Source organism: Tauraco erythrolophus, chromosome 18 (assembly GCF_009769465.1).
Source record: "Tauraco erythrolophus isolate bTauEry1 chromosome 18, bTauEry1.pri, whole genome shotgun sequence".
NCBI classification, from domain to species: Eukaryota; Metazoa; Chordata; class Aves; order Musophagiformes; family Musophagidae; genus Tauraco; species Tauraco erythrolophus.
Window position 1 is genome coordinate 4,773,659 of NC_141482.1, and position 13,600 is coordinate 4,787,258.

Here is a 13,600-nt window from a genome sequence, read left to right on the forward strand (position 1 = left end):
TCTTGCCCCAGGGCAGGATCAATCCTCCCTGCATCATCCCTGACAGATGTCAGCCACACACGCCTGCAGTCAGACCACAGGGAATGGCACTGGAACTCAATGCAGTACACCAGGATCGAACAAGAGTGACTATTCATTTGAAAATGGGAGTATTGTTAGTTGGGATTGTTTCGTTGGAGATGGTCTCCTTTGAAAGTGGTGCTGTGAGCAGGAAACTAAATTATCGAATTATCGCTAGCTCAGCCCAAGTGAGCAGAAGTGGAGAAAGCTTGGGAGTGTTATTGCATTCTGGTTTGCACAGAAAAGAAGCTGGACAGGAAAGGTAAATAGCTACTTTTTCTTTCCTTTTTTTTTTTTTTTTTAACCCCTTGACTCAGCTAAAGAGGTTCTGCCTACCCTTCAGATATACAAATAATTTAATCTCTACAGTTTGAGGTATCTCCACAAGCAGATTCATAGAATCATAGCATGGTTTGGGTTGGAAGGGACCTTAAAGATCATCTAGTTCCAACCCCCCTGCCATGGGCAGGGACACCCTCCACTACACCAGGTTGCTCAAAGCCTCATCCAGCCTGGCCTTGAACACTTCCAGGGATGGGGCAGCCGCAACTTCTCTGGGCAACCTGTTCCAGTACCTCACCACCCTCAGAGTCAATAATTTCTTCCTTATAGCTAATCTAAGCCCACCTTCTTCCAGTTTAAAACCATTGCCCCTTGTCCTATCACTAATTTGTCACCGCAAAGTGAAAGACAAGCTGATCAAATCACCTATTAGTAAATTAAAGTTAATTTTACTCTGCTGGATGTAGTTTACAATTATCCTTTATCACTTGAATTTCACTTTGATAACATGTTTGGATGGGATACTCCTTTAGCCCAAAAGGCTTTCCACTCGCTCTAGGATGACAGATACCTTTAAACTCTCCACTGATGCCTTTGCAGAAATACAATTGCTTTTCCAGCAGGGAGGCTGCTAGAGAGCTGGCTCTGACAGTCAGGTGTCTGAAGATCTGAATATATTGCCATGGTTAAGAACCAATATGATTATGCAAAATTAAGCTCTGTGCATGTCTGGGAGTGCACGCGGGTGTGTGGATGAACTGAATGCGGCAGCTTTCCCTGAAACGTGACTGCTTTTTCTAAGATGGTGAAAAATTCCTGCTGTCAAATAAATGCTCACGGAGTGCTAATGGAAAGTGGAATCTGAGCAGAAATTAAGGTTTGACCAGATTGCACAGGCTGGATCCTTAGTTGGTATAAATCGGTGCCTACAGTGGATCTGACTGCTGGTCTGCTCCGTGCTAGGCTCATCCATCCTGCTCTCGTTCTTTCCACGTGGCCACCAGCACAGAGGCTGGATGAATGTCTGCACAACCAGGATCTGTCCCATTACCATGCTGCCTGCAGACATGTCTCCAAAAAGAAAATGCTCCATATGACTCAGAGCAGCCTGGAGTCAGCGCGAGCGCAGGCTCCTTCCCAGGCCACGCTCGCTCTTGGGAGCAAAGCGTTGTTGGGGCAGGTCTTAAAAAGTAGCTTTTGTCTCCTTCCCAGCTTTCTTCTTCCTCCTCCACCCACTCTCCCCCTCTAAATAGGCCTCGGTGAAACTAAGACAACATTGACAACTCAGGAGGAGTCTGGAGTTGCGAAGTCAATGCTGATTTAAGAGGAGACGGTGAGAGGCAGGGCAAGGTGTGAGGAAGAGGTGAGTCCAAAGGGATCATGGATAAAACAGACTCCCCTCAGCAGTGGTGCTTTGAAAAAAGTGACTTTCCAGGTTCTCCCCATTGCTGAGACATGAGTACTTCGTGCTGGTGGATGTGACAGCCCGTGAGAACGAGAGGGACGGGGAACGCGCCAGCAGCCGAGAGAGCAGGAGCAGCGACAGCCCAAGAGGTGTAAAATGAGCGACAGACGGCAGCGGGAGGAGAGGAGACAGCTGCGATGTGCCAGGACGCTCCGCTGTTTCACGGAGCGCCTGCCCCACCGTGCCACCGCGGGCACCTGCTGCCCCCGCACCGCACACAGGAGGACGGCAAATCCGGGGGGGCAGGGGAGGAGGAGGGAAGCCAGAGGAGAAGGGGGGCAGCTCCGGAGGTCCATGTTGGCTCCGCTTGGTGAGGTGCACATGGGAGGACGTGGGCATCATCGAGCACCTGCAGAGATCCATTTCACTGCTTGAAGTGAGATGTTTTGTAGAAGAGGAGAAAGGGAGCGGTGGAAAAACACATCAGGGATGTGTGGAGCTGTGGAAGCACCCATCCTGCCAGCAGCAAACAGCAAGAGGGAGCAGTAATTACCCACAGCACCCTTCAGCATGGAGCAACACTTGCCAGGAGACTCGACCTCTGCATGGAGAGCACTGGTGGCACTCAAGCCCTCTTTGGAAAGCATCTCCGCTTTTCCACCTGTCACAGCCAGTTCAGTGAAAGATATTACCCTTGGCACAAACCCATCGGCCACGATGGCTATAAGTGCACTGTGTGTTCCAGGTAGGCAGCACCTCGCTCCGCGTGGAGAGCAGACTTTGAAAGACACTTACTGAACCAGGAGCTTAGGAGACAAAACCTAAAGGGGACAGCGGTGGATTGCAGAGTCCAGCTCGAGGCTCCTGCGTTCGCACCAGTGAAAGGCTTCCCCTGGGACAACCCCACTGCAGCCCCAGTTACAGGCAAGGGGGACTGAATTATGGGCCCATAGCACCTTCCCCCGAGGCTGCTACTGCCCAGCGTCTCCTGTGCTCCAGCTCAGCAGATGCTGTGAGCAGCCCCCGGCTCCTCTCCTCCCAACAGGAGTCAAAAGATAATTTTGACTACCCGACGACTGACCAAGCAGCCTATCTTTTTTAGAAAGCTCTCTGGGGTCAATGAAGACGAGACATTCAGTGAAGGGATTGGGGATGAAGTTCTGGCTCCTCAAGGGTTAATGGCATCTTTGCATGGTGCTCAGGAGGGCCAGGATTTTGTGCTGTATTTCCAGGGTGCGAAATACTGTCTCATTATTTCCATGATCCAAACACTGCAGCGTAAGACTAACAGCAGCCAGAAAACGAATCTTAGTGGCTACTGGCCATAAACAAAAGTGAAATAAATACTTCTTTTCCTTCAGGCGGGCAGACAATCTATAAGCATCCAGCCATCTGAGATGGCACTCACCTCCCCAATGCCCATGGATGCACCATGACCATTTGTTGCCCAGCCACTCGCCCTTCCTTCCAAATTTCCTCTGCTCTCTAACTTGCCAGAGGACTCTCGGTCATGTTACACTTGCACAGTGCTCCAGGGTGGTCTCCCAGTCTGGTCTCTTCCTCCAGTCCCCCGGTTGGCAGTGGACAAAATCAATTTTAAATTCTCCTGCCACCGGCACGTGCTCAGAAGATTGAACTCTCTTTTCCGTGGGCAGCTCTGCAAAGAGACCTGGAGCTGTGCAGACACCTGCAGAGAGGGATCGAACTGGAGAGGCAGAGCTGTGTCTGCATCATGCAAAAAAGCTTCTGCACTAGCCTGGGACCCCTCTCTAAGTTATCCAGGCTTCCCTCCCAGCTCTACCTGTCAGCCCTTTTGCTATCTAGCACTGGACTTTACTGTGCAGATGGATCCCAAAAGCTTTTAAAAGTACAAGTAAATATTTGTAGATCTTGTTGTCCTCCCCAACAAACCCAGAATACTAAGGGTTATCATACAAGTCCAATCAGATTTAAATATTGTTTTCATACTGTGCTTTCGCTGAAAGATCTCTAAGAGCTGCTGTAAAAGTGTGAACTGATTGAGTCTCACAGCATCATTTCGGGCAGGTATAATCAACCCACCCACTTCACAGTGCTCCCTTAAGGCACAGGGCGATTACTTGCCACGACCAAGGCCAGAACAACTTGGTGTCTGAAGCATGACAGCCCAGAAATCTCAGTGCCAGCCTCCAGAATATATTTGACGGGATGTGCATTAATGCAAAATTAATGGATATCCATCACTGTGCAGCAGGCATTTACTAACGGTGCTATATAAGCTAGTAAATAATACACAACAATAAAACATACATGATTTTGATGGCCAAATGCTCTTCCAGTGTCAACAGCTTCTGCCAGTAGAGAATTTGGTTCTCTAATTCCAAATGAGCGCAATCAAAGGAGACGTATAAGGAACTGTCAGCCCAGCTTCTGAGATTGGACTGTTCTCATTTAGATACAGATCGAGACTCAATCAATACAGTTATTAGGGATTCCTTGTCTTGTGGTACTTTCAGGATGAAAGGGAAAGCAAAGGGAAAAAGATAGGAGATAACAGAAAATGCCAATGTGTAAAAATAAAGATTAAGATCCTGGGGTTTTTACGTATGTTTTATTCTTCCTTGCCACCAAGCTCTGAGCTCGGTCATATTCCCCACAGCACATACCCCAACACAGTCTCACCTTGATCTTTCTGCAGATCTAGTCAATGCCTTGTCCAAAAGGGAAAATGGTAACTCCTCATTTCACCCTGCCTGACCATCAGCAAGGGGCCTCAAGTGCTGGGGGAAGCTCTTTGCTCCGTGTGCATTTGTGTTCACGCTCCGTGCCACAGCAGCAATCCTCCTTCTCCGACGCTTGAGGACCTTGGGTGCAAATGAAACAAGAATTCAGTATCTTCAGCACCAAAGACCTTGCAAGTCTTCATTTTTCATGTACTGCATTTTTCCAAATGCATGAAGGGACATATTTAATGTCGTTTCAAGTCAGAGGAAAATCCCCAACAGAGGTTTCAAATCCTGGCTCTAAAGCGAGGTGCAGCTCCTTTTAGGAGAGATTGCTAGATTAGTTTTTCATCTGTTAGGATGAGTAAAACAACATATTTCTCTTTATCCTCCTTTTGGAGACTTAAAAATTGCTTTGCCTGAACTCTTCCCTAACCGAGTCAGCTTGGGGAAGGCACATGCTGCAGGAAATTTCAGCCCAAATACTCAAAGTCTGGCAGAATCACAAGCAGTTTGCAGTGAGATGTGCTGGGGGCTCAACGACAGGCAACCCCCCTGCGTGAAGAAGGGCTGAAGAGAGGATGGAGACTGAGGGATAGAAGTAAAATTAAAGATTGATTTTATCAGCAGTTTTAAGGGGTCAGAAAAGATTCATTGAAAAGAAGGCTGTAACTGAGGACAGTGTAGTGAACAAATTAATTCAATACCTAGCTATTACATTTTTAAAAAGCTACACATACAAAATCCAGATTAAGTAACCTTCAGCTGAGCCAGCTCCCTGGCTGTTGCATTTAGCTTGCCAATAAATAACAAAATCTATCAGTAAAGCTTCTTCACACATTTCTACTTCAGGTACCAATTTCAGCCCAAAGATCAACTCCTGACACTTAATTAGGTGAGTTGAGGACAGGGACATTTCTACGGATTGAAAAGTCACAGGAAGAGAAAACGAACACCATCATTCTTCCATCTGTAGATGGAAGAAGCCTTGTAAGAGGTGGCAGGTCTGGGCTGTAACAGCGAAGGGAGTTACAGCACCCAGCAGCACCGTATGGAAACGCACAGCTGGCAGCTGCTGGCAGCATTGCCACGCACCCAGCGCTGTCAGAGCTCACCTGCTGCAGAGGGAAAGATAAAGGTCAACATCTTTTTCAGCGAACAGCTGCAGATGTAAATGATAAGATAATGATCCTTAAATTGGAAACATCAGCTCCTGAGGCGGGATTCGGCTCTCCTTTTTCATGGCACAAGATGGTAAATAATCTGTGGGTAAAAGACATCAGCCAGCTTTTACCTGACTGCTCCCCACGTTAAGTACAGCAGTATCAAATTCGGTAATTAGGGCAGACGTAGCTGCACGAATAGGCCCTGAGGGGCAGATTTTCAAAGGCATTTAAACCATTAATTCCCTTTTAAATCAATAGGACTTGGACACTATAAAATATTTTGAAAGGTCTGATCGTTGGCCTGTAGTATTCAGCAAAATCATAGCAAGTTCAAGTAAGCCAAGCAGCACTGGAAGAGGTGTGGGAGGATGGAGTAAGAACCACGCTGTATTTATACTATTAACAGCTTTTTGGTCCTCACAGGCTTGGTGGGACCTGAAAACAAGCAGTTAAGCAGATGCAGCCCAGGCGTCTTGTTACGAGCGTGCAGTCAGCTCACGTCCTTCCAGCCCGGCGCACACGGGCAGCGATACGACAATTACCGCAACACTTTCGCATCCCTGCGTGCCACCTCGGGATAGAGAGAGCGGCGGAGCTCTGCGTAAATGACAAAGTATCATTACCCCCAGGGTGTCGATGGAGAAACTAAAAGATTGTTGGGGGCCCCAAGATCACATCGCAGCAAACAGTGGCAGCGGGAATAGAAATCGGCTTTGCTGATGCCCGGCACAGCGGCTGTTTGCACAAGCTCACAAGCCAAACACTGTTTCTGAATATCCTGATGTTTGGGGATTTCATTCCAACCAATGTCTATGAATATCTTTTTATTTCAGTGAATAAAGTCTCCTTTCTCATTTCAGTGAAGAGTTCCAGCGGTGATTATCATTCATTTGTATTATTTATAGAAAACTAGTGAATATGGAGAAAACAGGAAGGTTACCATATTCCAAATTCCAGTTTCCTACAAATATGGAAACTATAATTATTCTGGGTCTGATTCAGAATACATTTGGGTGATCAGATCTCAGTTAAAAATTTAAAAATTAACTTCTTCAGCTTGAGTCTACATCATTACACTCAGTTTCATAGCTACATCTCTTTCCCTGTGAGTGATAACTCTGATCCTCCCAAAGAAAGAGGATGGATTTACTCAGTGCTTGGAGAAGAGAAACCTGAGAAAAACTTTCTGGATCAGAAAGAAATATGTCTGTGTTAGCAGATAGAGCTTCTCTTTGCGATCAGGCAGAGAGAAACTTCCCTGAAATCTGGAAAATCCACCATTCACACCTTAGCTCACAGGAATTTCCCAAAGATCATCAACAGCAGAGACCCTTGAAAAACACCAAATATACAGTCCAGTTTGCTGACATGACCTTATTCAGTGCACATTTTGTATCCCAGCATTATTTGCACCACTGTTCTGGAGCTGACCTCAGTAAATGGCACGTCTCATGTTTAAGCCAACAGCTTATTGATCACAAACGCGATCGAAGCCAAGCTACATCCCCGTACACGCAGCCATCCGGGCTGCTGGCATGGGCATTTTAAAATGCAAATTAAGCTTGATACTGTACATATTCTTCATGCACAATTATGCAACTGTCTTGTCAAAATTCTGGCCGAGTAGTTGTGCCTGAAGAGTAGTGGATGGTGGGGAGATCTGTGGGTAATAGATAAAGCTAAAAGGCTGCTTAAAATTACAAAAAAAAATGTAACATAAAATGCTTCAGACAGGAGCGTCCACTGAAGTCCCAGGATCCAACTCTGCCTAGAAATACCAAACTGCCTTAAATTGGAGGGTCACATCATAATCCCATATAATCAATATTTGTCGTCTTGCCGCAAACTGCCAGATTATCATTAGATCATCTTTTGTATTTCCAGGAGAAACTCATTACTCAGTGAGTGAAACGTTAGGAAATTATTTACAATTATGCTGTCGAGAGCAGTAGGCTAATTCCATCTACTAATTAGCACCACTTACATAAGTATAGGTGGCGTGCTATACATAACAGCCATAATGTGTGCCATGCTGGCACCGGCTCTCTGGGTCTTCCGTGCAGCAGTGGAAGCCACCCCTTCTGGTGGCCTTTTAATGGGATTTAACTCAAACCACAAGAAAAGCTCCTAAACATTATTCTTTGCCTAGGGTGGAGAGAGATGGAGTGACTCACAAAGCAGGTGTTTCTAACCTCCCTTCTGCAGTGGGCACCTTCACTTAATGACCAGTCGATGCTCTCCAGCCTGCTCTGATGCTGCAGGGAGAAAACTACTTCTGTATGGTCCTTTGGGGGAAGCAGTGCTGATGGGGGGAGAAAACCCTTTGCTTTAACCTGGAAGGTTTCATGCAGGTTTCAGGCAGGAGCCACTGAAGTGACAAGAAGTTATGGATTTTGTGCTGGTGGTGGCTCCAATCTCCTGAACTCAACCACTAAACCGGGACAGTGTGTTGCACGTCCCTTTTGTACTGGGCTGTTTGTGGTTTTCAGCAGCAGCAGTTGCATTTCACATTCAATAATGATCAGACTTTGAAAAAAACACTAAAAAAAAAAATCATCCCTGCCCCTACAGCAGGAATCCATCTTCCTTCCAGCTGGATCAACTAGCCAAAAGGCAGGGGAGATTCACCCTGTTTGCACAGCACATAGGTATATGCAACCCATGCCTGAGGGACACCCAGGCAAACTTATATCATGATCAGTATTTTTTAATCTGACCTCCACAAACCTACAGTGGTGCTATGCTGCCTCTTTGCTTTCATTCTCCTCCATCCATAAATTTCACTTCTCTGTGTACAGTAAGCTCAATTTAACAGGAACTCACCTTAATGCACATCCCAGTCTGCTCCCTGGTAATCTGGGGATTGACTACAGCTATGCATTTATGTGTGAATTAATAAAAGCCAGGCTGGTACTGTTTTCAAAAAGGAGATGGAAGTACCTTCCCCAGGAAATCATTCCAGGCTGTGGACCTTCTATGAACAAAACCAGGTCTGAGACAGGCTCCCTCCACTCCCAGGTGGACCTTCCTTTGGTGTTCTACAGAGCCCAGCACCTTCCCAGGATGCTGAGTCCTTCTCGAAAGCCTTGGTGCCTAGAAATGAAGAATGCAAAGCCCACATCCTTTCTTGGATCTGGGCTGATAAATCAGTGCCTGTTTGGGGAAAAGAAAGAAAAAGATCAGTGCACATTTGAGATGTAATGTTTTAGTCTAAGCCAGCATTTATTTCATATGTGGTTTCTTTTCCCAATGACTTCAGGGACATCTGGGATGTTAGAGAGAGAAGATGAACGGTGTTGTAACGCCAAGGCGTACACTAAAAACAAGAAGCCCGGAGAGCATTTTTCCTTAAGGCATTGAAACACGCAGAAATGAACAGCTGCCATCCTAAACCACTTTAAATATTAGTGACATAATAAAACACTTATTTTCATTGTTTCATATGCTTCTCAGTTTGTACACTTAGCAGCAGCCAGAATTTCCTGACTAAGAGCATGGAATCGGCCAACAGATTCAGCCAAACAGTCTCAGATGTTGGAGTCCTTATTACAATGTTCCCAGCACCAACTGCCTGGAACCGCTTAATAAGATGGAATTGCAGTTTGAATGACACATATAATCAAAATTTTCATTTGTTTTCTGAAAGAAAATCCATCTAATCTCCAGCAGAAGAGAATGGAAGTGGTTTTGAGGCAGGCGGTCCATGTTCCAGTATCAATTTAGATGCAATTCGAAATATAGGATTTGCCTTAATGGATCATCAGGTCTTAATATAGAGGGAAAATGAGAGTATAAGAAGGGTTATTGAATGAGAAGGAAAGGCTATATTAAAAAACAACAAAAATAAAAGAGGGAAAATAAAAATACATTTCTATAGCTGTACTAGAAACAGTTACTACATATGGTGGGATTTTTCAAAACCTTTTGGTCACTTGCTACATCCAGACCATTTTCCTGCTGTGACAGGAATGTTCCCTACAGTCCGTGATCCAATTTGCCAGCCAGTTTTCCAATGACCCATGAAAGACCTCAAAATACTCCCTACATGGTTATTACATCACTCCATTCTCCAAGATGAGATCATATAATTTTCATTACAGGGAAAAGCCTCCATCCGAAGTGGAGAAGAAGTCAAAAGGAATAGGTTATTGCTTTTGCTGCTATTTTAAAACATATAACATTGATTGTTTCCAGCTCAGTACTTTCTCTTTTCCTCCTCAGTGTCATTCTCCAAGGAAAGTTGATTTCTTCTTCCAGGTCTCAAATCCCAATCTTTTGCTGTTTGCTGCCTGCTCGCTTTCTTATGTCATCTCAGCTTTTAATCAAATCTATTCTTTAGGAAAAATATACAACAAAGGACATGCCTCTCCCTCCCCACACATTTATCTAGTTCACACACCTGTTAAACTGGTGTTTTTTCCACAACAAAAAAGGATTTTTCCCCTAAACCTACTAAAGTCATGAGCAGAGCACAGGCTGGCACTTCAAATCCCTGGTTCCCCATTGCAACGCCTCAAGGCTTGGTCCATCAGCCCTGACCACCCAGCGGTTGATGCTGTGAGACATGAGCAGCTCTGCTGGCACAAGGGTGCTAGATGAGCTCCAGCCCAGCTGAGGATGAAGCGAGCTTGCAGGGTCTGAGGCGGATCATAGCAGGTCAGTCTGCAAAGCAGCAGCAATACCCCAGGGACAAATCTCCTCCAAAAGCAATTCCTAAAGCTCTCCAGCCCCTCAGCTCTTCCAGGTAGGCACCACGTGCCTTGTGGCACAAGAAATTTTAGGGTGCAGCTTACAGGGCCACATGTTTGCCCTCGCACTCACTGGTGTTGCTAATCCTGCCTCCTTCTTGCATTGGCATCCAGCTCTTGGCCGGACTCCTCCTTTCCAGATGCTCTACTGTTCCTTGTTGGAAAGGTGCCCAGAATCCCCAGATTTTTCCTAATTTTATTCCTCCCTATGGGGCATTTTCCTGATTCGGTATAGATTAATAAAACCACATTTCCTGAGTGCTCCCACCTCTTCACTCTCCCCCAGCCTGTATGTCCCACAGTCCATGAGCTTGGCCATCAGCCCTATTATATCTGTTGTAGGAATCACATTGTTAAAGGTGGCAATAATGGAGCAGCAGCTGCACCCGCACCCTGAAAATTATGAGTTCTGAGTCAGGACTGGGCCCCACATCCCTCAGTCTGAGTCCCAGCACAGGCTGTGTCAGTTCAGGAGTTACCAAAAGGGCCAGTAAAGTATTTACTGAGAGCCTCTGGGAAAAGCATCCGTGCAGCCAGGAAGCAGCTCCACCTGCAACGAGTTGCGCTTATGCTCTGTCTTGATAAGCCAAAGGCAGAAATGACTCTGATTTGATCCTGCTCACAGCATTCCCTCTGGGTCATTGGATATTAGGATTTGCTTTGCTGAGCATCAGGGAAGAAAACCTGAGCTTTGAAATTACACATTTTTCTAGATGTCTAATACCAGAAATACGCAGATGTCGACACACGCGCATTCCGTTGTTTTCCTCACAAGCTCCAAAGTCATCACAACACTTTTTAGATGTCACCTTCGAAGGGCAAAATTTGCTGTTGTTTTATTTTTATTCCCTCTTATTTGATTTTGTATTTCCAGCATGTTACAAATCACAGGCTTACACCAGGATGCAAGCCATAAAAGCATTGCCTTACACACACAAATGTTTGGGATTAAAATTATAGGGTAGTGGCATATATGAGAGGCAGATTATAATTAGCATCCAGACTTTGGAGTGATGAATCACAACAGTGTTAGGTACCACCAGCCGAGCACTGTGTCGCAGGTCAGAAGTTAATGATGCCAGTAAGGTCGTCGAGCAAAGCGCCGCGGGACGGATGCCTGTGCTCACGTCTCAGAGCTAACGGGTGGCACTGCTTCCTGAAACTGAAGGCAGGACTCGTGATGGGTGCTCGGCAGACTGCTCCAGGGCACGGAGACTGAGAGGGATTGTCTCTGGCTGCTGCATATCAAGGGGGATGAAGTAGAGGGAAAGCTGGGTAGAAAGCTGGAAAAGAACGAGTGGATAGCTATTAGAGTTGGAAATTTTTCAGCTGAAGATGTTTTTGCAGGAAAATCCCCATCTCTTGAAATTGAAAGCTTCTACAGGGAAATACAAGCCGTCAGAGAGCTTTTTGCTGGGACAGAAGGGCAAAAGGTGGAAGTGTGGCCAGGGAGACTTCCCAGCCTCCCTGGAGCATCTACTGGGTCTGGAAGAGACTGCCCCAGGACTGACCATCTCCACAAAGCTGAGCAGGGTCTCAGAGGCTCCAGTCGTCACAGATTTAAAAAGATAAAAATGAACAGCTAGTTCATGACTATGAGGAGATTTAGCTCCAGGAAGCCCTTCCAGCACAGGGACTTCCACAGACTCATCCGCATGTGACCCATCTCCACTGACTGCAGTTAAACACCGACCCATGTCACTGTAAGTCTTGCAACATTCCTGTTCTTTTTAAGCATATTTCTCAGCTTAAGCATTTTTAAGCATATTTCTAAGCGTATTTCTCAGCATGTTTAGGAAGCTGCAAATTCTGTTTAAATGCATAGTTCCCTGTTCGCATGCATGCTGCTCCCAACACTTCATCTACCTCGAAAAGCACAGCAAGTGGACTTGGGTGTACATATAGTCATGCGTGTGCTCACCGGGCAGACACGCATGGAGGGAACATTGGAATTGCAAAACTACCCTGCAAAATTTCCCATCTGTAATCCTGCCCTCAGGGAGACACGTGTGCTGACAGCGAGAGGGTTACGAAGGTGATTGAGTTCTGAAACGTATTGTCGCTCTCTTCAATAGCGCTGATCGGCAGCGGTGATTAAATGACTCAAGCGAGGGGAAGTGGCATTCAGAGGCTGACCGGGCGCATCATGGATGCAATCAGCTTAAGCAGCTGAGAATAAGTGCTGGTTGTCTTCTGGCACAGAGCTGTAGATGGGAGGTTGGAGGGCTGGCACCACCCACTGCCACCGAGCCAGCCCAAAACGTGCATCTGCTGCGCTCAGGGTGGGAGCAGGACTTTGGCTATTTCTCCATCCTTTTACTTACCCCATCTGGTGGTTTCAGGGCAAAATCCAGGTGCTAAGTCTCTTATCTCCTGCACATCAAATTTTAGGCCGCAGTTCAAACAGGATTTGGTGGTAATTCCCTCTTCTGCAGTGCTCTGCAGGAGCTGGGCCATTGCACTCCTGCTTCTTTTTTTCCAGCTCAGTCACTGCTTCGCCTTGGGTTTTCTTCCTAGTCACTCTCTGGTTCTGAACAGTGCTGGACGTGCACAATTGCTAGGGAGAAAATAGAGATATTGATAAAAAATTAAAAGATGCCCACCACAGAAGCCATGGGGTCACACACTCATATCACAAATATACTTAATTTAAAATGCTCCTCTGGGTTATATATACCTGGTGGCATCTGAACCCTCTCTACCGGTCTGGAAAAAATTCTGACCTAAGGAAGCTACTTTTCTGATCCTACATGGCAACTGCTATCTCCAGCAGCAAATGTTTACTGAGCTATAGAAAATATCAAAACTATAAGAGTGCAAACAGAGAGTATCTATGCATAATATGATACTCCAAGGAACAGCCATCAAAATAGACTTCTGATTCAGAGAAGACTGTCAGATGCCCAGCAGGGTTACTGCATCATGCATCAGACTTCTCTTTTGCAGGTTTTAATTCTCGACTTCTCTCATAAGGCAGAAAACAGATGAATTATTTTAACAATTGTTGACTGTAATTATATCATCGCAGCCTCAGTTCTCCCCTCGGATACAACACATCCCCCAGAGCAAACCACCCAGTGCAAAGGTGACCCGGTCCTTCTCCCCAGAGAAGGGTGCTGCTTGCATCCTCTTGCAGCGCAGTCATGCATTAACCCTCTTCATCCCATTGCATGGTCATGTACTGTCATTCAGAGTGATGGGAGAGGAATATCTTCCTCTCCTGAGTCATGCATCCAG